Source organism: Scyliorhinus torazame, chromosome 15 (assembly GCF_047496885.1).
Source record: "Scyliorhinus torazame isolate Kashiwa2021f chromosome 15, sScyTor2.1, whole genome shotgun sequence".
Classification (NCBI taxonomy): domain Eukaryota; kingdom Metazoa; phylum Chordata; class Chondrichthyes; order Carcharhiniformes; family Scyliorhinidae; genus Scyliorhinus; species Scyliorhinus torazame.
The window spans coordinates 66,538,448-66,560,838 of record NC_092721.1 but is presented as its reverse complement, the minus strand read 5'-3'; the positions used below and the strand labels follow the sequence as shown (position 1 = coordinate 66,560,838).

At 45.2% G+C, this 22,391-nt stretch overlaps 1 long non-coding RNA gene across 2 annotated transcripts in view; it reads right to left on the bottom strand.

Moving 5' to 3' along the window:
• Nucleotides 1–1,588: 1,588 nt before the first annotated feature.
• LOC140391399 (uncharacterized) overlaps nucleotides 1,589–22,391 on the bottom strand; it is a 56,643-nt gene continuing 35,840 nt past the window's right edge. The window contains exons 3-5 of one of the 2 annotated variants that reach the window (XR_011935044.1): nucleotides 4,079–4,259; nucleotides 2,269–2,424; nucleotides 1,589–2,162 (exon numbers count right to left, since the gene is read on the bottom strand). This is a non-coding gene — a long non-coding RNA (uncharacterized lncRNA). Of the gene's footprint in view, nucleotides 2,163–2,268; nucleotides 4,260–22,391 lie in introns of both variants that reach the window. The other variant, XR_011935043.1, reaches the window with a different exon arrangement.

Sequence of the window (22,391 nt, the reverse complement as noted above, 5' to 3'; positions counted from 1 at the left end):
AGTTTGGTTTGAAGTTAAACAAAGCCAAATGTCAATTTGGTATCTTCAAACCCACGTTTTTAGGTGGGACCAAATCTCAGCCAGATACTGAAAACGTTGCAGCCATCAAAGAAATGTCTTCTCGTAAAGACAAAAAAGCATTTTTTAGACTGCTTGGAGTGGTAAACCTTCTGGGAAAGTTCATTCCGAATCTCTCAGCACATACCACAACTCTTTGACAGCTGATACGAAGAAATGTTGTTTTCACATATTCTGAAGAACACAAAAAGGATTGGTCTGACCTAAAGACACACTCACCACAGCACCAGTCCTGTCCTTCTTTGATCCAAAGGGTAACACTAAAATATCTACCAATGCTAGCAAAGGTGGAATAGGAACTGTACTGCTTCAGCAAACATCTGATGGGCAATGGCAACCAATTACATGTGCATCATGAGCGATGACTCCAACCGAGTAGCGCAATGCTCAAATAGAGAAAGGATGCTTGGGTCTCATCACTGGGATGGATAAGTTTCGCAACTATGTGTACGGGTTCCCAACCTTCACAGTAGAAACTGACCATCGACCTTTATTATTGATCATCAAGAAAAACTTGAATGATATGTCTCCAAGACTCCAACGGACGATAATGAAACATCAGAGATAAGACTTTCAATTAGTCTACACACAAAGTAAAGACATTGTTGTAGCGGATGCACTGTCGCGTGAAACGTAAGAGCCAGGGACAACTGATATTGTCCAGGTAATCGAAGCTCAGGCAACCCTGATTCAAGAAAATCTACATGTCTCTGATGAAAAGATTAAACTATTCCAGGAAGAAACAGTCAAAGATCAAACGATACAGCGTGTATTACATTGCATGCGAGATGGTTGGCCCAAAGGAACTTGTTCCAACCACAGGAACATTCCAGGAGATAATGTGTGGGTACAGCTTCCGGCTGGAGGGTGGTCTTCCATGGCACCTGTGATTCGCCAGGCAGCTCCACACTCATACATCGTTCTAACAGATGAAGGTTCGACCGTACAAAGAAATCGTAGACCACTTCTCAAAGTGAAGATAGCTCAACCTGTATTTCCACACATAAAGCTTGACACAGCGCTACTCAAGGCAACTCCTACGGCACAAAAGCAAGATGTTGTCACACCAACAGAGACAACGACACCTGATGAACTAACAAGATTGAGAAGGTCCACACACATCATAAAAGAAACTGGACAGACTCAATCTGAGAACTGTAACAAATTGTTAACACATGGACAGTAACAATAATACCATGCAGGGTGCTTACAATGTTCATATCATGTAAATATATTTGTACAAGACCAAGCAACTTCAAAGAAAGGGGGATGTGACAATATGGATATTGTATCGTACTTCAAGGGTTAACAATTTCATGTAAATGTTTCTACCACCAGATGGTGATCACGAGCAGTCACGTAGATCAAGTGACACCCTTAATTCTAGGAGAAGCTGTTTAGGCGTGATAGAGAGCAGGCGTGTGTTTAGGAGATCTATAGATATAGTTATGGCATAGATTATTTAGCAAACTTTGCATCTTAGTAAAACTTTTGAATCCAGTTAAAAGTTGTATTAATAAATTAGCTTTATTAATCAACATAGCTTGTTCTCTGTTGAACACTACACATCAAAGCCATCCTTAACAAGAAACAGAGAACATCACATGGCGTGCAGCCCTCGCAGCTGTGCAGGACCATTGTCCTGGATCAAGGTTTTCATGACGGCTGGCTGCCTTCATGCAAGCTGTGGACCTTGCATTGGCAAGTCAGTGCTACCACCTTAGACCGAAGGGGGAACAAACTCCTCCATTATGTGTTGCAATCTAAGGAGTGCAGCTGGCATCCCATCATGATGTCCCCATGCTTGTCTTAGCAGCTCCAGCAACTGATTTAGGATCAAGACCGAAGGCTAGTCATTCTTGCCTCCGCCTGCTGTGGACCAGATGGTACACTGTTCTCACCAGATTGTGACCCCAAGGGTAATTTACAACTAGTTGTCTCTGCAATGGCCACAAATATTGGCAAGCGCATTGATGGTGTTGTCCATATAAAGGTGTTGTCCTCGGGTTCCGCATCCAAAGTGCCGTCACGGCTGAAGTTGAGGGCCTGGTTCATGGATGCCCTTGGCAGCGTCTCAGAGGTGCCTTTGAAAGAAAGGAGGGACAATAAGTGCATGGCAGGTGACTCTGAAACAGGAGAAAGCACTCACAGTATGGCTGTCTGATCAATGTTCTAATGCATGATTCTCACTTGGTTGTGCACCGCTGACCTCACCATCGGAACATGCACAGTCTACATCCTCTCCAACAAGCTCTATGTCTCTTCATTGAACGCCTGTGAGAACCTTGATCTCGGGAACTCCACCCCAGTCTGGGATCTCTCCTTCTTTTTGTGAGCCAGCTTGTCCTGCATGAAGTCAGGTAAAGAATGTGTAAGTAAGCGACATAGGAGGCAAATGGTAAAGATGCCTGGCACGTCTGGTTGGCAAGTGGCGCCCTGGAGAAGTGGGCTCAGAGCTATGGAGTTCTGAAGTCATACAGTCATTCCCGTACTGGCCTCCCAGAACAGGCGCCGGAATGTGGCGACTAGGGACTTTTCACAGTAACTTCATTGAAGACTACTTGTGACAATAAGCAATTATTATTATTATTATTATACAGTGTGTGCTAATCAGATGCAGCCCACCGGCAAAACAGCATGATTCCTATGTTGAATAATTTATCAGATCTGAAGCAGACAATACAGTGTGAAAACCCACCATTGCGGCTGACAGATGGAACACTGATTTTCAGGCCCACTGTTGCACTTAGTGCATTTCAGGGCCTCTGCTTTTTACCAACAAACAGGCAAAAAGGTGGAAGTACACATGCCTATATTTGCGTGTATTAAGATCACATGCCCAACAAAAGCATCTACTGGTTTAGCTCAGTGAGCTAGACAGCTGGTTTGTGATGCAGAACAAGGCCAGCAGCGCGGGTTCAATTCCCATACCAGCTTACCCGAACAGGCGCCAGAATGTGGCGACTAGGGTTTTTTCACAGTAACTTCATACTTGTGTCAATGAAAGGTTATTATTATTATTCATGTTTTATTTATGATTCAGAAATGCAATTGGCCACATGAGGCAAGTGGCGAACCTGTTGAACAACCTTTGCCTCGATGTTAAGTAACTTTGCTTCAATAAAGTATCAAACTCTTCAAATGAACTTACTGCTGCACCTGAGTGACACTTTTCAATTTCTTATACCAGTCATCCATGTGAAGAAGCAAATATTTGGTTTAGTACTAAGATTCCCGCCTCTGCATTAGAAAGCGCAGGGTTCAAACCTTACTCCCAACATTCTGCATTGGCTTCCTGTGGGTACTGAACCCCTCATCGCATCTTGTGGTCCATAAAACCCTTTCTTTGCATGAGGCTAACCACCCTATCAGTATAAAAATGGTTATGGCCATTGATTTAGAAATCACCACCTGTTAGCCTATGAAACCAATCACTACTTCAAATTATTCTTCAAGGAAAGGGTGTGAAGATACAGGAAACACAAGAATGTCCTTGTGAAGTCTTTGCATAGTTCAGTTTAAAGTTCACACACTAAATGTTCACTTTCACTTTGGGCTGATACATATGACGGACAAAACGAGATTCCTGGTTTGGGTTGAATTAAAACTTAACTCCCAGAGGTAAGAGAACAGAACCAATCCATGATCAGGTCAGTCATTTAATCAGAATGTTTGATCTGATTAAATTTTTCAATCAATATTATCCACTTTAAATTGTAATGTTGCTAGCCTCTAAAACACAAGAACATATTTTTTTAAAAAAACTAAACTGGCAGCAGCATTGTTGTTTCCAAGTATGAGCAGTAAGTTGGTGTCATTCACGAGTTTCCCTGCTGTTTTCAATTCATTGATGTGGAGATGCCGGCGTTGGACTGGGTTCGTACTGGATTCAATTCATTGGGCAAGTTGGAGGATTTAAGAGGACAGAAGAGACAGTGAGCTCCTGTTCAACCAGTTTCAATTATATAATTGCCAAAGGACTCCGAGCCTGACTACTCACAGAATAACAACCACTGTTCAGGAAGCAACAAAAATCAAGGCCAGTTTCTAAATTGGAACATTGGTGAATATTTATTTTACGCCCAAAATGTCAGAAGATTGCGGGAAAACTTCATTAAAATGCTCCTTCAGCTGTTTTCCTGATTTTTCTTTTAATCCTTTGGAGAGCGGTGGGAGAAATTCTGCAATAAAAGGAAAAGAAAAGATCACAAGTACTGAGTTCATTTACGGATTACAAGAAATCCCTCAGAGCACAGTCGACAAGATATCTCATTTCACTCACACTGTCTACCTGAACCACTTAAGGCAAAACTCAGAGAATGCTGGCTTTCTCAACTTTGCCCTTAGAAAAGCAGTCCCTGAGGAAGTTAACCTATCACTCTTTCTCCCACCCCTACACGCTATCCACAAACACACACATTCAGGTTAATGTCAAAATTATAAGCTCAATGTTTCAGCCAAAATTTTTTAAAAACTCATCTTGGATCTCAGAATTGGATGCTGAGGATGAGTGGGTCCCAAGAATTTACAGCTCAACTGCAAAACATTCATTCATTGGTATACAGGAGGGAGGAGAGAAGGGATAATTCAGAACACTACGAACTCTTCAACATAATGTGCTGGGGATCAGGCCTGAGGGTTCCCTGCGTTTATAAGGTGGGGTGCAGGGTTTCAAGGACTCCCGAATTAGCAAGTTGGGGCATTGAGGGAGTCTGGATTCTGTGGGGGAGGGGGGGGGGGGAAACGGCAGGGTCAGAATGGCGTCCCAAGCTCTTCCTGAACTGGCGAGCTGAGCTCGTTCGTGCAGATGTGTCTTAAGTGCGGAATCGACGGCGCAATCCTTGCCTAGACCCGAAAAAGAAGCAGAGTCCCGTTTAATCGTAGGGTCATTCTCAGCAATGCAAGTGTCAGGAAACACCCCGCGATACCCGCCCAAAACTAGACTCTGTTTTTCTTCCATTAAATCATGCCCATAGAGTGGTTGCCTAACATGATACGATCATGGAACTTCTACTTGTCCCCCACCCATCCCAAATCCCCTACCTGAACCCTACCACTCTGCTCGGATGCTTTCAGATGCAGAAGACCTGTCAGTTACAGACATTGCAAGAAGTCACATTGAGCACACGGTGAGTAACCAGATAGGTCAGGGAAAAAGTATGGCTCATCAGCAAGGTCCCTGACGGGTGAGATCACAGAGTCCAAAGATGTGCATGTTAGGTGGATTGGCCATGATACATTGCCCTTAGTGTCCAAAATTGCCCTTAGTGTTGGGTAGGGTTACTGGGTTATGGGGATAGGGTGGAGGTGTTGACCTTGGGTAGGGTGCTCTTTCCAAGAGCCGGTGCAGACTCGATGGGCCGAATGACCTCCTTCTGCACTGTAAATTCTATGATGACTATGATGGGTTCTGCTGCAGGGGACTCAGATAAGGAGAGGCAGTGGTGTTGTGGTATTGTCACTGGACTAGGAATCCAGAGATCTGGGGTAAAGATCTGGGAACCTGGGTTCAAATCCTACCATGGCAGATGGGGAAAATTGAATTCACTAAGAATCTGGAATTAAAAGTCTGATGATGGCCATAAAACCATTGCAGATTGTCAAAAGCCCATCCGGTTCACTAATGTCCTTCAGGGAAGGAAATCAGCCATCACTACCCGGTCTTGCCTACATGTGACTCCTAACTGCCCCCCACTGAAATGACCTTGCAAGCCACTCAGTTCAAGGGCATTTAGGGATGGGGAATAAATGTTGGCCCAGCCAGTGATGTCCACATCCCAAGATCAAATTTAAAAAAAAAACGTTTAGTGGGGGTGGCTGACTGGAAAACTCCCATAAAAATGCACACTGAGAGATTTGGGCATTGGCAGACCTGTCAAAGTGCCCCTTGTCACTGCCTGAGAGCATGGAGGAGTCCAGCTCGAATGTGGCAGAGGTTATAGTGCAAAGCTCAGTGTCCATCCTTTGCATCATGGAGGCGATTGTCAACTCTACGAGAGCGGGTATTGACCCATGAAGGATAATCTGGTGGCCACTGTCTCAGCTTCCATTTCAGCAATGGGCAGAACCCTTCCAATATCTCAGTTTTGCAGTTGAAGCTTAGACAGAGGACAGGAATCATGTGGCTGGTGTGAATGCAGGTTCAGACTACTGCCAAACCGACATGGCCTCTGCCATGCAGGTTCAAGCTGCTACCATCATGTGTGTGGATTTCTCCCTGATTTTCTGGAGGTGACCTCCAGCTGTCAGAAGGTATTGGCTGCTCTCTCATAATGTCTAGGTTGTGGAACCCAAGAACATAAAAAACAGGAAGAAGTCTTACAACACCAGGTTAAAGTCCAACAGGTTTGTTTCAAATCACTAGCTTTCGGAGTACTGCTCCTTCCTCAGGTGAATGATTCACCTCAGGAAGGAGCTGTGCTCCGAAAGCTAGTGATTTGAAACAAACCTGTTGGACTTTAACCTGGTGTTGTAAGACTTCTTACTGTGCTCACTCCAGTCCAACGCTGGCATCTCCACATCATAAAAAACAGGGGTGTGATTCAATCAGAAAACTGTGTCCGGTTTTGGCCGTATTTAGCAGGCTGTTTCTCGACTGCTGCAGCGCCGAGAAATCCACTGCTTTCAACGGCACTTTGCCATTTCTTTGGCCTCGGAAAGTTTCTCTTCGCCCAGCTGGAAAGGTTCTTTACAGATTGGGGAGCCATTTTGTATGGCTACCCTGATCTCTCCACCCCCCACCCCAGTGTTTGACCTCCTCCCCCTAATCTCAGGGGACACCCCCTCATACCCTGTCCACCTGGTAAGGCCCCAGAGACCCGATCCCTGGCAGTGCGAACTTGGCATCCTGGCAGTGCCACTCCAGGCTGGCAGTGCGAAGGTGCCCAGGTGCCAGAGAGGGCGCCATGCTGCCCTGTCCCAGAACACCCGGGGTCTCTAATGGCCTGGGAGACCCCCCCAGGTGCCATTATGACTGGCCCACGTTTGTGGAAACCAGGACTAAACAACAACATGCCGAGGTGCACTAGGTGTGGCCGTTAGGTTCCGGGTGCCGGAAGAATCCTGCAAATGCATATTTAAGTTAGCCTAATGGCTAATTTAAATATGCACATCTGGATCACTCCCAAGGCATTTTGAGCATCACAAATCTCGCGAAGGCCTCTCACGAGATTCAACGGTCATGTCCTGACACCAAGTCGGGCATGATGCGGCCACTGAATTGTGCCCAAGAGCAATAAGAGACTATTTGGCTCCTCCGTCTGCTCTACAATTCAATACAATCATGGCAGCTCATCTGTCTCACCTCATCTTTCCTGCCCATCCCCATCTATCATAGTCTTGGATATATTCAGTGAAGGAGTATCCACAACCCTTTGGAGTAGAGAATTCCAAAGGTTTACAATCGTTTGAGGGGAGAAATTTCTCATTATCTAAATGATCGGCCGATTATCTTAAAATTATGCCCCCCCCCCCCACTCACCACGTACATTCAGCAAGCAGGGGAAACAACTTCTTTGTGTCCACTCTGTTAAGCCCCTTCAAAATGTTTCATGTTTTGATGAGATCAACTCTCTTTCTTCTACATTATAGGCCCAATTTACTCAGTTTTTCATCATAAGAGGACCCATCTCAACCGAGGGGCCAATCCAGTGAACCTTTGATGTACCACCTCTTTTGCAAGTATATCCTTCCTTAGATGTGGAGGTTAAAAAACTGTGAACAGCTATGGTCTTCCGAAAACCCTATACAATTGAAGCAAGGCTTCCAAATTCTGATGCTCCAGTTCCCTGTCAATAAAAGTCAATATGCCATTTGCCCTCCTAATTGCTTGCTGTACTTGCAAGCTAACGGATGTGATGTGACAAATGGCCTTCTGTAATGCTGTTAGGACTTTATGACTGTGTTTTCAGATCCTGGTGCAGGTGGTCATTCCTTGGTGGAAGCAGTGAGCCAGCTAAAAGTCCATTGGTTCCATCTTATGACCCTACAATTAACCTTCTGGGTTCCTTGTCCAAGTGTCTCTAAACATCAACATTTACTAGTTTCATGCCCTTTAAAAAATATTCTTCTTTGCTTTTATTACAAGTGAATGCCCTCGCAATTCCTTCCATTATGCTATTCCATCCAGCCACACATTCAATTAACCTGTCTATATCTCTTTTCTATCTCTTTGGGTCCTGCTCACAGTGTCCATTCCCATGTTCTTTGCACTATCAGCAAATTTGAATTTGAAATTTCTATGTCTATGGTATTAACATTGATTGCAAATATTGGAGGCGCCAGCACTCATTCTTGCGGTACTCCACTAGTTATTGTTTGCCAACTTCAATATATGCTCCAGTTAGGCCAGCTGCTTCCTACCCATTAACTGCTCCTTGTTCAGAAAATAAAGGCAGTTTTGAGGGATTTATATTTGCATTGGTAAACATTAGAAATAAGATATAGTTCTAAGTGTATTTCATTTAATATTTCTGTGCTTGAAAGGGTAAAACCTATAGTTATATTTATATTGCACAAGGTATTTGTAGGGTTGGTTAAGTTCCAACTGTGTTCCTATAGTGCTTAGAGAGGGCTACAGGATGAAGAATAAATAAAAGCTATAAACATATGGGTGAAGCTAAGCAAGTGGGACCTTATAAGGTGAGAAACATTTAAGTTTTAGTTTTTGCTGAATTTGTGGGAAGTTGGAGGTGGGGCCTCCCATGTGGGGTGTAAGGTAAAGTCGCCTTAGCTCACTTGGCTAGACAGCTGGTTTGTGCTGCAGAGCAAGGCCAACAGCGCGGGTTCAATTCTCGTACCAGCTGAGGTTATTCATGAAGGCCCCGCCTTCTCAACCTTGCCTCTCGCCTAAGGTGTGGTGATCCTCAGGTTAAATCACCACCAGTCAGCTCTCCCCCCTCAAAGGAGAAAGCAGCCTATGGTCATCTAAGACTAAGGCGATTTTACCTATTACCGGAGAGAGAACAGCTTTCAACTCTGCCAGGAGAAGCTGGATAGGGCCAGAGAGTTGCAAAATGCAACCTTCCCAAGAAACAAGATAGAATTCAGATAACCAAGAATTGGGTAGAAAGAACGTTTAAGACACCTGACGTTTCGTGAACAGAGACCAAGGTATTGTTCAGAAGAATTTAAGGAAGAGTAAACAAAGTGCTCTGAATTAAAGAGACAATTCCAGTAACTAGAGTTAAAGTGGGACAGCAGACTTCAGAGGTAGATGAAACTTTTGCTGTCATTTATACAGTCCGGGAATCGAGCGGTAAAACAGTTGTGAGCAGTTTGCAGAGCAGTCAAGACAAATAAATCCTAAAGAGGTTGGTGTAAAATGCAGGATTTGATTCACTGTTAAAAGGCGAGCAGAAGCTTTGTTTTAAAGTGACATTTGAAAAATCTGGTCAGAATTTCAGAATGCAAACCGCTAATTATGAAAGAAGATCTTAAAGTGGGGTTTTGGGAGAGGAGTTTGGAAACCCTCATGTGACAATCATCTAAAGGAATACTGAGGAAACATCCACAAACATTCTCTTGGGGTTTAGAGTGTATTTGTATTTGAGAGTGTATTTGTGTGCTTAAAAGGGAGTTAGAGCATTGTAGATTAAGGTGCATTTTGTAATCCATGTTAATCTTAAAACCTGTGTAATTGTGAAGCAAAGGGGGAGAGTAAAGGTGTCTTGTATCATAATCCAATTTTCTCATGTTTTATACTTTTTTTTTTCTTGTTGTTAAAACTGATTAGCGGTCCTTGACCCTTCCTCCATGTTTTATGAAAAAAGTAACGTCACGGTCTTTTGAGCCAGGGTTCCATTCTGGGATCTTCTCATTCAATTATTGTTCAAAAAATTTTATTGAAGTTTTTCATTTTATACAATACAAAATAAACAAGTCTGTGTAGATCAAATACAATTTACAAAAGCCAAACATGGGAAATAACCCCCAGAACCCGAATCCCCTAATTCCCCCGACCCCCCTTTCCTTTTTGTTATTTTATTTTAAAATATTTCTGTTGAGTTTTTACATCTGTACGCCTTACAATAGGTGAGCAAGACGGTTTGTATGTACAATTTACATGTTCCCCCTTTATCGGTCTCCACCCCCCCCCCCCCTCCCTTGCACCCCTTCCCCCTCTGCCCCCCCCCTCTTTTTGTTGTTCGGGCTCCATCTTGGGCCCTTTCTTCCATCGTATATGCTGTAGGCTCTCTTTAGTTTTGTATTTGTAACTACTGAACCTATAGCTTTATTTGGGGGGGGGGGGGGGGGGGGGGGCTCTGGCCCCATCCTTGGTCTTTTCCTATGTCCCTTCCTGATGTTACCTGGGCTCCTTCCTTGCTGCATCACTCCCCCCCCCCTTTGTTCCTTTCTGCTCTGTGTGGTCCTGTTTGCCCTCATTGCCAACCCCCCCCCCCCCAACCCTCTCCCTTCATATATGTTTTTGGCCTCAAACAGGTCTTGGAACAGGCTGATGAATAGCCCCCACAGTTTGTGGAAGCCCCAGTCCAACCTTTGGATTGTGTATTTTATCTTCTTCAGATGGAGAAATTCCGACAGGTCTGCCAGCCAGTCTGCAGCTGTGGGTGGTGCTGCTGATTGCCAGTCGAACTGGATTCTCCGGCATGCAATTAAGGAAGCAAAAGCCAGGGCATCGGCCCTCTTCCCCATATGTAGTTCTGGCTGGTCCGGAACCCTGAAGATTTCCACTCTCGCGCACGGTTCCACCCACACCCCCACAATCTTGATCATCGCCTCGAAGAAGGGTGTCCAGAACTGACAAGTCTGGGGCAGGCCCAGAACATGTGGGCGTGGTTGGCCAGGCCTCCCTAGCACCCTTCACACTTGCCCTCCACCTCCGCAAGAACCTGTTCATTCGGGTTCTGGATAGGTGCACTCTATGCACCACTTTGAACTGCATGAGGCTTAGCCTAGCACAGGAGGAGGTGGAGTTGGCCCTTCTCTATGCTTTGCTCCAGAGTCCCCACTCTACTTCCGTCCCTAGTTCGTCCTCCCATTTCTTTCTTGCTCCGTCTAGCGGTGTCCTCGCACTTTCCAACAGACGTCCGTAAATGTCCCCACAGTTCCCCTTCTCCATACTATCCGCCTCCAGCAGTTCCTCCAGCATTACGTCTGTCGGGGCCCAAGGGGACCTCATCGTCTCCTTGCGGAGAAAGTTTTTTATTTGTAAATGTCGGAGCTACTGTCCGTTCAGTAGCCCCAGTCTTTTTGTCAGCTCATCCAGGGTTGCGAGTCTGTCCCCATGTAGAAGCCCCTAACCGCAAGCATCCCCCGATCCCCCTGTCCTGTCTGCACTTCTTAAAAGTGGCGTCTGGCATGGCTGGTTGGAAGTTTTGGTTACCGCAGATGAGGGCCATGGTGGGCCTTGGGTAAGCCAAACCGCTGTCTCATCTGGTTCCAAATTATTAATGTAGCTACCACCACTAGGCTGGATGTGTACTTTACTGGGGCGCGGGGGGGGGGGGGGGGGGGAGAGATGGGAGCGCTGCTGTGGCTAGGCCTCAGAAGTCATTCCCTGTACAGGAGTACTCCTCCATTTTCACCAATTCTGTACTCAATTAATTCTCTTACCCATCCCCTCACTCTCTCAGCTGTGGCTGCCCAGTGATAGTATTGTAGGTTCAAAAGGGCCTGGCCACCCATGTTTCTTCTCTGCAGTGTAGTTTTGGGGATTTTTGCCATGGTCACTTTATCTATTCCTTGGAAAAAGGCCTTGAGGATGAAGATCGGTCTGGATCAAAACAGGAAGAGGAACCTTGGCAGTATGTTCATTTTGATCATCTGCACCCTCCACGCCAGGGAAAGCGTCCCATCTCTGTAGGTCCTTTTTAACTTCCTCTGCCAGGCTGGCCGTATTCCACTTGTGAATCTGTGTCCAGTCATAGGCTATCTGGATCCCGAGGTAGCGGAATTTGTTTTGGGCTAGTTTGAATGATAGACCCTACGCCTCCATCCCTCCCCCATTCGGGTTCACCGGGAATACCTCGCTCTTGCCTAGGATGAGTTTGTAGGCCGAGGAGGCCCAGAATTCTTCCAGAAACTTCATGATTTCCTTCGAGCTGTTCTGCGGGTCCGAGATGTAGAGGAGCAGGTTATCCGCATAGAGTGAGACGCAATGCTCTCTGCCTCCTCTTTGGATACCCTTCCAGCTTTTTGTGTCTCACAGAGCGAATGCCAGGGGTTCAATTGCCAGGGCAAATAGGAACAGGGACAGTGAGCATCGCTACCTGGTGCCTCTGTGCAGCTGGAAGTATTCAGAGCTGGTGGTGTTGGTCCGAACGCTCACCTTGGGGGTGTGGTACAGGAGTTTCACCCATGAGGTGAATCCCCTCCCTAGCCCACACCGCTCCAGTACCTCTATGTGGTCCTTTCAATCGTCTCTGTTGATGGCCTTTTCTGAGTCCAGGGAGACGATTACCTCTGTTCTCTCTCTGGATGGGTTTAGTAGCACATTCAGCAGCTGTCTGATGTTCGCAGTTAGCTTTCTACCCTTGACAAAGCATGTCTGGTCCTCTGCGACCACTTCTGGTACGCAGTTCTCCAGTCTCTTGGCCAGGACTTTCACGACTTTTTTCATATCTACAATAAGCAGCGAAATGAGTCCGCAAGCGGCTAGCCTTCTAGCCGTGTTCATAAAAGGTCCCCCGTGTCTGGCGGAGTTGGTGCACTGCCTTCCTGGTGGAAAGCAGGTTAAAGCCCACTTGTAGCTTTTTCCTCTCCGCCAGAAGCTCTGTGGTCGGGGCCTCCGACTACCTTCTACCAACCTCCAAGATGGAGTCAGTTGCTGCCTGGCCGCTCTCTCTTCCCTAGCCATACATGCCTTGTAGAATATATTGTCACACTTAATCACAGCCTTCAGTGCCTTCCAGGACATGGAAAGTGAGACTTCCCCATTCTGGTTATTAGTGATGTACTCGCCTGTAGCGTGTGATGTTTTCTGGGAAAAGGCCGTGTCGACCAAGAGGTCCGTGCCCAACATCTATGCAGGGCATTGGGCCTGGCTGTCTCCAACTTCATATCCATGTAATGTGGAGCGTGGTCGGAGATGATACTGCAGAGTATTCTGCTCTTACTATGTCTGGAAGCACTGATTTCCCCACTGCAAAGAAGTTGATTCGGATGGAGACCTTGTGCATCGGTGAAAAGAACAAAAATTCCTTCTCACCAGGATGTAGGAAGCGCCATGTGTCCACTGCCCCCATCTGTTCTATGAATGCTCCCAATTCCCTAGCCATGACTGTCTTTTTCCCAAAACTGGGGTTTGCTCGGTCTGCACACAATTAAAGTCTCCCCACTCCCCATGATAAGTCGGTGTGTAAGTCTTTATAAACACCATGTCGTCCAGTTGGGAGCGTACACGTTTACCTGGACTACCGGTGCCTCATCTAGAACACCGTACCGTCCCCTTGGTCCGTGCCCGTCCTTGTTGCCATGAACACTGTCCTCTTGCTAATCAGGATATCTAGCCCCTAGCCTTCGTCCCGTAACATGAGTGGTATGTCTGTCCCACCCAGCCCTTCCTTACCCACTGTCGGTCCTTCTCCCTCTTGAAGAAAGACTGTGTTGGCTTTCAAGCATCTTAGATGGACAAAGACTCTGGATCTTTTCACTGGGCCGTTAAGTCCCCTAATGTTCCAGGTGATAATCCTGGTGGGGGGGGGGGGGGGGGGGGGGGGCATTTGCTCCCCCTTCCAGCAGGATCAACCATACTTACCTAGTGGACACACTCCTGCTCTCCTTAGTTTCCCTTTGTTCGGGGGCTGTCCAAAACGGCCGCAGTCGCCATTCCCACCATGAGGCCAGGTCCCTGCGCATCGTCTGGGGGCACCCAATATGGCCACCAACAGTGTGTAGGCCACATGGGTGCGCCCCTGCACTCTGGGGTCTCCCTTTGTTTTGGGACCCTCCAAAGTGGCTGCTTGCGCCACCACCTGGTTCCCTCAATCTGCATCTTATCTGCTGAATCCAATTTGAGAACCATCCCTTTCTTGATCTTGTATTCCCCTTGTGTGCACCCTTCCCCGTCTGCCTCCCCTTGCTACCCGCTCCTCACTACCATGTCCCCCCCTCCCCAACTCCCCCCTTCCATTCCCCATTCCTGCCCCTGTGCTCCACCCGTCGTCCACCCGCCTCCCCCCCCCCCCCCGCCCCGCTCCCGCCAGATGCTTCCACCCTGTTGGGAAGTGCGCTGCAGCCCCCCCCTTGCTTTTGTTCTTCCGAGCGCTAGTTTTCCCCACTAGTGTGGTGGTCCCCCTCCCAGAGATGATCTTACCCCTTTCCCATACCCATTAGATATCTGTTCCCTCCTACTCTTTCTTGCCCCCTCCTGCGTTTCGCTGCCCTCGTCCTTCCCTGTGGTCTGACATTTCTGTGCAAAGTGAGGCAGTACAGTCCCACGCAAACATAGTATGCGTTTATCATGGTTTTTTCTTTCCCCCTCTTTCCTCCTTCCTGTTGCCCTCAGTGCTGCCTTGCCTGCCCTTTGTCCAGACCGTTCATCTGAACAAGCACATTCGCCTCTGCCGGGGTGTTGAAATAGTGGGCGTCATTCTCCGACCCCCCCGCTGGGTGAGATAAGACTGATTTTTCAGGCTAATTTCGACTAAAAGTGCCTATTTGTTGTATTCTGGAGGAGAGCCACCTGATGTGCACCTGCTCAGCACATCACTATCACCGGAAGTGGTTCCCATTCAATTATAACATCACCTGTGATCATAACATCCTTCAGCCTTGCAAATATATTATCCTCAACTCAATGACCTTGGGCGTCATTCTCCGACCCCCGAGCGTGTCGGAGAATGGCCGTTGGCCGCCGTGAATCCCGCCCCCGCCGGTTGCCGAAGTCTCCAGTACCGGAGATTGGGCGGGGGCGGGAATCGGGCAGCGCCGGTTGGCGGGCCCCCCCCGCTCGATTCTCCGGCCCGGATGGGCCGAAGTCCCGCCGAGAAATTGCCTGTCCCACCGGCGTAAATTAAAGTAGGTAATCACCGGCGGGACAAGGCGGCGTGGGCGGGCTCCGGGATCCTGGGAGGGGCACGGGGCGATCTGACCCTGGGGGGTGCCCCCACGGTGGCCTGGCCCGTGATCGGGGCTCACCGATCCGCGGGCGGGCCTGTGCCGAGGGAGTCTCTTCCCACAGTGAAGAGACTCCCTCCACTGTGCATGCGCGGGAAACTGTCAGCGGCCGCTGACACTCCCGCGCATGCGCCGCCCGGGGATGTCATTTCCGCGCCAGCTGGCGGGGCAACAAACGCCGTTTCCGCCAGCTGGCGGGGCGGAAATCCCTCCGGCGCCGGCCAAGCCCCTCAATGCTGGGGCTCGGCCCCCAAAGATGTGGAGCATTCCGCACCTTTGGGGCGGCGCGATGCCCGTCTGATTGGCGCCGTTTTGGGCGCCAGTCGGCAGATATCGCGCCGTTTGGGGAGAATTCCGCCTCAGATCTTATTACCCTTTTGTGTTGCACCTTACTGAACATCTTTTGGAAATCAAATTGTAGTACAACATCTGGCTCTTCTTTATCTATCCTACATCCTCATAAACCTCCAACACGTGTTTGAAGATGATTTTCCTTCCATAAAACTGCATTGACACTATCTGACGATACATGATTTTTGAAGTGCATTGTAAAGACTTCCTTTAATATAGATTCCAGCATTCTCTTGATGACCGATGTCAGGCCAAGAGGCCACAATAATTTCTCTTTTCCTCTCCTTTCTGTAATAATGTTACTTTTGCTAACATCCAACTGTACTGGATTTTGGGAAATAATAGCTCGTGCATGTTATGTCTCTGTAACTACCTCTTTTAGAATCTTTGGAGGTTGGCCAGCAGGTTCTTGGAGTTATTTGCTTTTAACCCCTTAAGTTCCGTTGATAGTTTTTCACTGTTGATTATAATTACATTACTTTTTGACTCTGATTAACCCCTTAGTTATCATCTATTTCTGCTACGTAATTTGTATCTTCTACTGTAAAGGCAGACACAAGAGCTCAATTCAGCGGCTTTGTAGCGTCCAACTTGGTGTTGAGACATGGTCATTGAATTTCGCGAGAGGCCTCCCGCGAAATTCGGGACGCTCAAAAAATCTTGCGAGATTCAACGGAATCTCCCGAGGCGTTGGGATCTGTATCACGCTGGGCGGGTGCAATTTTAATTTACTTTTTATCTGCCTGGCCTTTGAGGGGCTACTGATTGCTTGTTTCAGAGTCATCCTCTTACCCTCTATACTGTAGTTCTGGGAGAGAAGGGAATCAGTGAGAACTGAGGACGGGGAAATGCATCAGACAAAGCAGAGAGCTCTGTCAGCCTCCTTTTGGGGGATTCCTCTGTTGAGGAAAAAGGGAGACAAATCAGAAGCATTTGAGAGCAGGCTGGCTGTACAATGTGCTGCTAATGTACGCTCCTCAGCCCCTCACTGAGTGCTTAGGCAGCAAACAATGCAGGTACCACTCAGACCAATTCCATAAGCAGGTCAATGGAAGCAGCACCGAATTTGCTTCTGCAACACAAAAACAAAATATCATTGGACACTCCAAATCCAAGACAACAAAACACAGCTGGAAAAACTCTGTTTGTCAAGGTGCTCCCTATTCCCGTACCAGCCTCCCCGAACAGGCGCCGGAATGTGGCGACTAGGGGCTTTTCACAGTAACTTCATTTGAAGCCTAAGTCATGTGAGAGTACCTTTAAGAAATGGGTGTTTATAAATGGGTGTGTATATAAATATCTGTAGTGAGAGTACCTTCAAGAAATGGGTGTTTACTACTGCAGTGATGTCAGAGAGTGGGTGGAGCTGGGCTGTCTGTCAGCTTTTTACTTTCGTTTTAGGCTGTTGCTGCAGGGTGTGTTTTAGTTTTATTTTCAGTTGGAGCTGAAGCCAGACAGAGCAGGCGTACTGTTGATCTCTCTGCCATGAAAATACTATCTCTTGATCATTTGGTGAATTCAGAATTATACATGTTCTCAGTAGTGAATGTAAACCTAATGTGCTTCTGTTAAAAGGTGTTTCTTTTGTCTTCTGGATATTGTTCAGGAAGTTATTAAGGATTACTTAGTGTTGTATTCTTTGGGGGTTGTATTTGAATTGATGGTTGCTAAGATGTTCACTGTATGTTTTAAAAAGGTTAACTTGAGTTCATAGAATAAACATTGTTTTAATTTAAAAGTACTGTAAAGCTCTGTTTGCACAATACCTATAGAGTGGACCATGTGCTCCCCATAACCACAATCTATTACAAGTTGTGGGTCAGGTGAACTCCATGATACACTTTGGGTTTCTCTAAACCCTGGCCCTAACAAATTGGGGGCTCAAGAGGGATAAAAGTCTATCTATTGGATTGCCTTAGTGAACTTAAAGACAGTGAGGGGTGAGCATATTGTGGTTGCTTTTCAGGTGTGGTATTCCAGTTTAAGTGGGGAGTGTGTTGTGGACAATGGCTCTTACAGAGGGTCTGGAGTTTTTGGGGGTGGAGACGGTCACACGCAGTACCTTACGGACAGAGACTAAAAGCATGCTGTTAGATTTGGCAAAAACATTGCAGTTAACATTACCTGACAAACTGTGAAAAGATGAGGTAATTATGGCGGTAGCTAAGCATTTAAAGTTGCCTAAGATACAGTTTGACTCATTGGAAATGGCAAAAAATTCAGTTACAAATTAAACAAATGGAACATGAGAAAGAATTAAAGCAGCTTTAATACGAGAAAGAGAAAAAAGAAAGAGAGAGAGAAAGAGAGAGAGAGGGAAAAGAGAGAGAGGAAAAAGAAAGAGAGAAAGAAAGAAATAGAGAGGAAAAAGAAAGAGAGAGAAAGGAAAAAGAAAGAGAGAGAGAGAGAGGAAAAGGAAAAGGAGAGAGAAGAAAGGAGAAAAGAAAGAAAAGTCCGAGCAGAACAAAAAGAAAGAGAAAGGGAGATACAGATCAGGGAAAAAGATAAAGAGAGAGAGTTTGAACTTCAGAAAACGGCCATGAAACATGACAGTCAGCTATAATTGGCAGACGTAAAGGGTCATCTACAGTTGGATGATAGTGATGAGGATAGTGAGAACGAGTGTCAAAGCCGAAGGCTTGGTGGGAATCTATTTCAATATGTCCAAGCAAGGTTTGACGAGAAGGAGGCAGAAGCCTTTTTCATTTCATTTGAGAAGGCGGCTAAACAAATGAAATGGCCACAGGACATGTGGGCATTACTGATTCAAACAAAGCTGGTTGGTAGAGCTAGTGAAGTGTTTGCATCACTACCGGAGGAGGTATCTGGGGCATATGAGGAGGTGAAAAAATCCATCTTGGGTGCATATGAACTGGTGCCTGAAGCCTACAGACAAACGTTTAGAAATTTTTGGAAAGAATTTGGTCAAACATACATGGAGTTTGAAAGGCTCAAACAGAGCAATTTTGATAGGTGGATAAGGGCTTTGAAATTCGACCAAACGTATGAAGCTCTCAGAGAAATTATACTTTTGGACGAGTTTAAAAATTCAATTCCTGATGTAGTGAGAACTCTTGTGGAAGAACAGAAGGTTAAAACTGCGAGATTAGCAGCAGAAATGGCAGACGATTATGAATTAGTTCATAAATCAAAGCTTGGTTTCTGACAGCAGTTTCAGCATGTGAGGGATAGAAACTGGGGACATGAGAAATACTCAAGTGGTAGATGCAAAGGTGAGCTGATAATAAAGGGAGATAATAAGTACCTCAGAACAAAAAAGAAATCCAGGAGGGAGGAAAAGAAATGAAAAGTTTCAAATGATTTCACTGTAATAAACTAGGCCATGTAGAGTCACAGTATTAGTGGTTGAAGAAAAGCACCGGGAAGGCTGATGTGGTAAAACAGGATAATTCAGTGGGGTTTGTTAGAATAGTAAAGGAAAGCTGAAGTGAAGCAAAGGAGGTGCAAAAGGATTGCACAGCCTGATCAAGAGGTGATTGATAAGAAGGTGCCAGATCTCTTCAAAGAATGTACTTATGTGGTTAAAGTTTACTCATGTGTATCAGGAGGAGCAGGTAAAGAAGTCACAATTTTAAGAGATACGGGAGCTAGTCAATCTTTAATGGTATGACATGAGGAGTTAGGTAGTTTGGGAAGAATGTTGCCAGAAAACGTGGTAGGATGTGGAATTCAGGATGAGAGGAGTAGTGTTCAATTATATAAGGTAAGGTTGGAAAGTCCAGTGAAGAGTGGTGAAGTGGTAATAGGAGTAATAGAGAAACTATCTTGTCCAGAAATACAGTTTATCTTGGGTAATGATATAGCTGGATCGCAGGTGGAAGTGATGCCTACGGTGGTTGATAAGCCATTGGAAAATCAGACAACTGAAGTGTTGAAGGACGAATATCCTGGGATTTTTCCGGATTGTTTAGTAACATGGTCGCAAAGTCACAGGTTAAGACAAGAGGAGAAATCAGAGAGTGAAGATGAAGTTGAAGTGCAATTATCAGAAATGATTTTTGATCAGATGGTTGAAAAAAAACAAGAACAGGTGGAGGATGAGTCGGATATTTTTTGTTCAGGAAAATTGGCGGAGTTACAACAAAAAGATATAGAAATAAAACGGATGTATCAGAAAGCATACACGGAAGAGGAATCTGCGTGTATACCAGAGTGTTATTACCATAAAAGTGACGTCTTGATGAGAAAATGGAGACCGTTACATATGCAGGTGGATGAAAAGTGGCAGAAGTTCATCAAGTAGTATTGCTGGTAGGGTATAGAAAGGAGGTGTTGCGAGTTGCACATGAGATACCAGTGTGAGGTCATTTGGGAATAAGGAAAACTCAAGCTAAAATACAAAAACATTTTTATTGGCCTTGACTACATAAAGATGTAGTTAAATTTTGTCAATCATGTCACACATGTCAAGTGATAGGGAAACCTCAAGCAGTGATAAAACCAGTGCCCTTAATACCCATTCCAGCATTTGAGGAATCTTTTACACGGGTCCTAATTGAGTGCGTAGGCTGCTTCCTAAAACAAAAAGTGGGAATCAATATCTTTTGGTGATAATGGATGTGTCTACTAGGTTTCCAGAGGCCATTCCAGTACATAATATTACAGCTAAAAAGATTGTGGAGGAGTTACTTAAATTCTTTACCAAATATGGACTACCCGCAGAAATACAATCGGATCAAGGATCGAATTTTACCTCAAGGTTATTCAAAGAAGTTATGGATAGCTTAGGAATAAAACAATTTAAATCAATGGCGCACCATCCATAATCGCAGCGAGCGTTAGAAAGGTGGCATCAGAAATTAAAGACAATGTTGAGGGCTTATTGTCACGATTATCCAGAGGATTGGGATAAAGGAATTCCATTCATACTGTTTGCAATTAGGGATGCATCTAATGAGTCAACCAAATTTAGTCCTTTTGAACTAATATTTGGTCATGAGGTAAGAGGACCACTTAAATTGATTAAGGAAAAATTGGTGAGCGAGAAATCGGAACTTACATTATTGGATTATGTGTCAAATTTTAGGGAATGATTAAATAGCGCAGGTGAATTGGCTAGACAGCATTTAAAAGTTGCAAAAAATGTGATGAAACGGGTTGCGGACAAGAAATCCAAAGTTCGTAGTTTTGCCAGTGAAGATAAAGTTTTAGTATTGTTACCAGTGGTAGGTGAACCTTTAAAAGCATGTTTTTGAGGACCATATCCGATTGAAAGGAAATTAAGTGAGGTGAATTATGTGGTAAAAACGCCGGATAGAAGGAAAATTCACCGAGTGTGTCATGTGAATGGGCTTAAAAGGTACTTTGAAATAAAGGAGAGAAAACGGAGGAGGTTTTAATGATTCTAACTCAAAGTGATGAACCACATCCAGATGACTTGGAATTTGACATACCTCAAATTAAATTGGAAAACGAGGATATTCTTAAAAATTGGGATAAATTGTTGAGCTGCCTTTCAGAGGAAAAACAAAATGACCTGAAAGTTATTGATATCACATGGGCAAGTTTGTAGAGATAAATTGGGAAGTACTAAAATGGCTATACATGATGAAGATGTGGGAAATGCTGTTCCATCAAACAACATCCATATAGACTTAACCCTTTAAAATTGGCACAGGTTAACAAAGAGATTGAGAGTATGCTTAACAATGGCATAATTGATGTAGGTTGCAGCCAATTGAGCTCACCCATAGTGATGGTACCAAAACCAAACGGTACCCAACGGTTGTGTGTGGACTATAGAAAGGTTAATGCAGTTACAAGAACGGACTCTTATCCTATCCCACATTTGGAGAATTGCAATGAGAATGTGGGACAATCAGCTTTTATTTACAAACTGGATTTACTTAAAGGTTACTAGCAGGTACCTTTATCTGAAAGGGCAAAGTAGATTTCAGCTTTTGTGACTCCAGATGGTATATACCAATTCAAAGCTATGCCATTTGGCATGAAAAACGCCCCAGCCACATTTCAACGGTTAACTAACAAAGTTGTTTCAGGATTACCCAATTGTGCGGTATACATCGACGATCTGGTAATTTTCAGCCAGACATGGACAGAACATTTGAAACATCTGATGGAGTTATTCGATCGACTTCAGGAGGTGGGTTTGGTGATAAACCTAGCCAAAAGTGAATTTGGAAAAGCCCAAGTCACTTTCCTTGGCCATACAATCAGACAGGGTCGAATCACATGGGATGTGAAACCAACAGTTATTGAGGTGTTTCCGATACCCTCGAGACAAAGGGAAATAATGTGATTTCTTGGCATGAGTGGATTTGATCGAACATTTGTGCACAAGGTTTATAGCGTGATTGCTCCACTGATGGACTTACTGATAAAACGTCAAATATTTCAGTGTACAGCAGAGTTTCAACAGGTAATTGACTGCCTGAAAGCTGTGATAACCAATGCTCCTGTGTTGGAGAATTACAAGGGACTCTGTGATCAGATTGAATGAAAGTATCTGACTTTAAAGAGAAATGCCACGGCATAGAGACATGGATGGATCGTGCAGAGACCTTCTTGTTCAAAGAGACTGTCAACCAGGAAGGATTTCAGTTGGAGGACGAAGAACAAAAATGGACTATATTATTGTACCTGTTTGCGTGTGTTGTTTTTTTGAAACAAAAAAGTATATTTACTGTGTGCATTTCTTAAAAGATAGTGAAAAGGTGAAAAGTGAAACCATCTTGAAGTTGATGGTTTTTTTTTCTTGGGGGGAGTTGTCATGTGAGAGTACCTTTAAGAAATGGGTGTGTATATAAATATCTGTAGTGAGAGTATCTTTCAGAAATGGGTGTTTACTCCTGCAGTGATGTCAGAGAGTGGGTGGAGCTGGGCTGTCTGTCAGCTTTTTACTT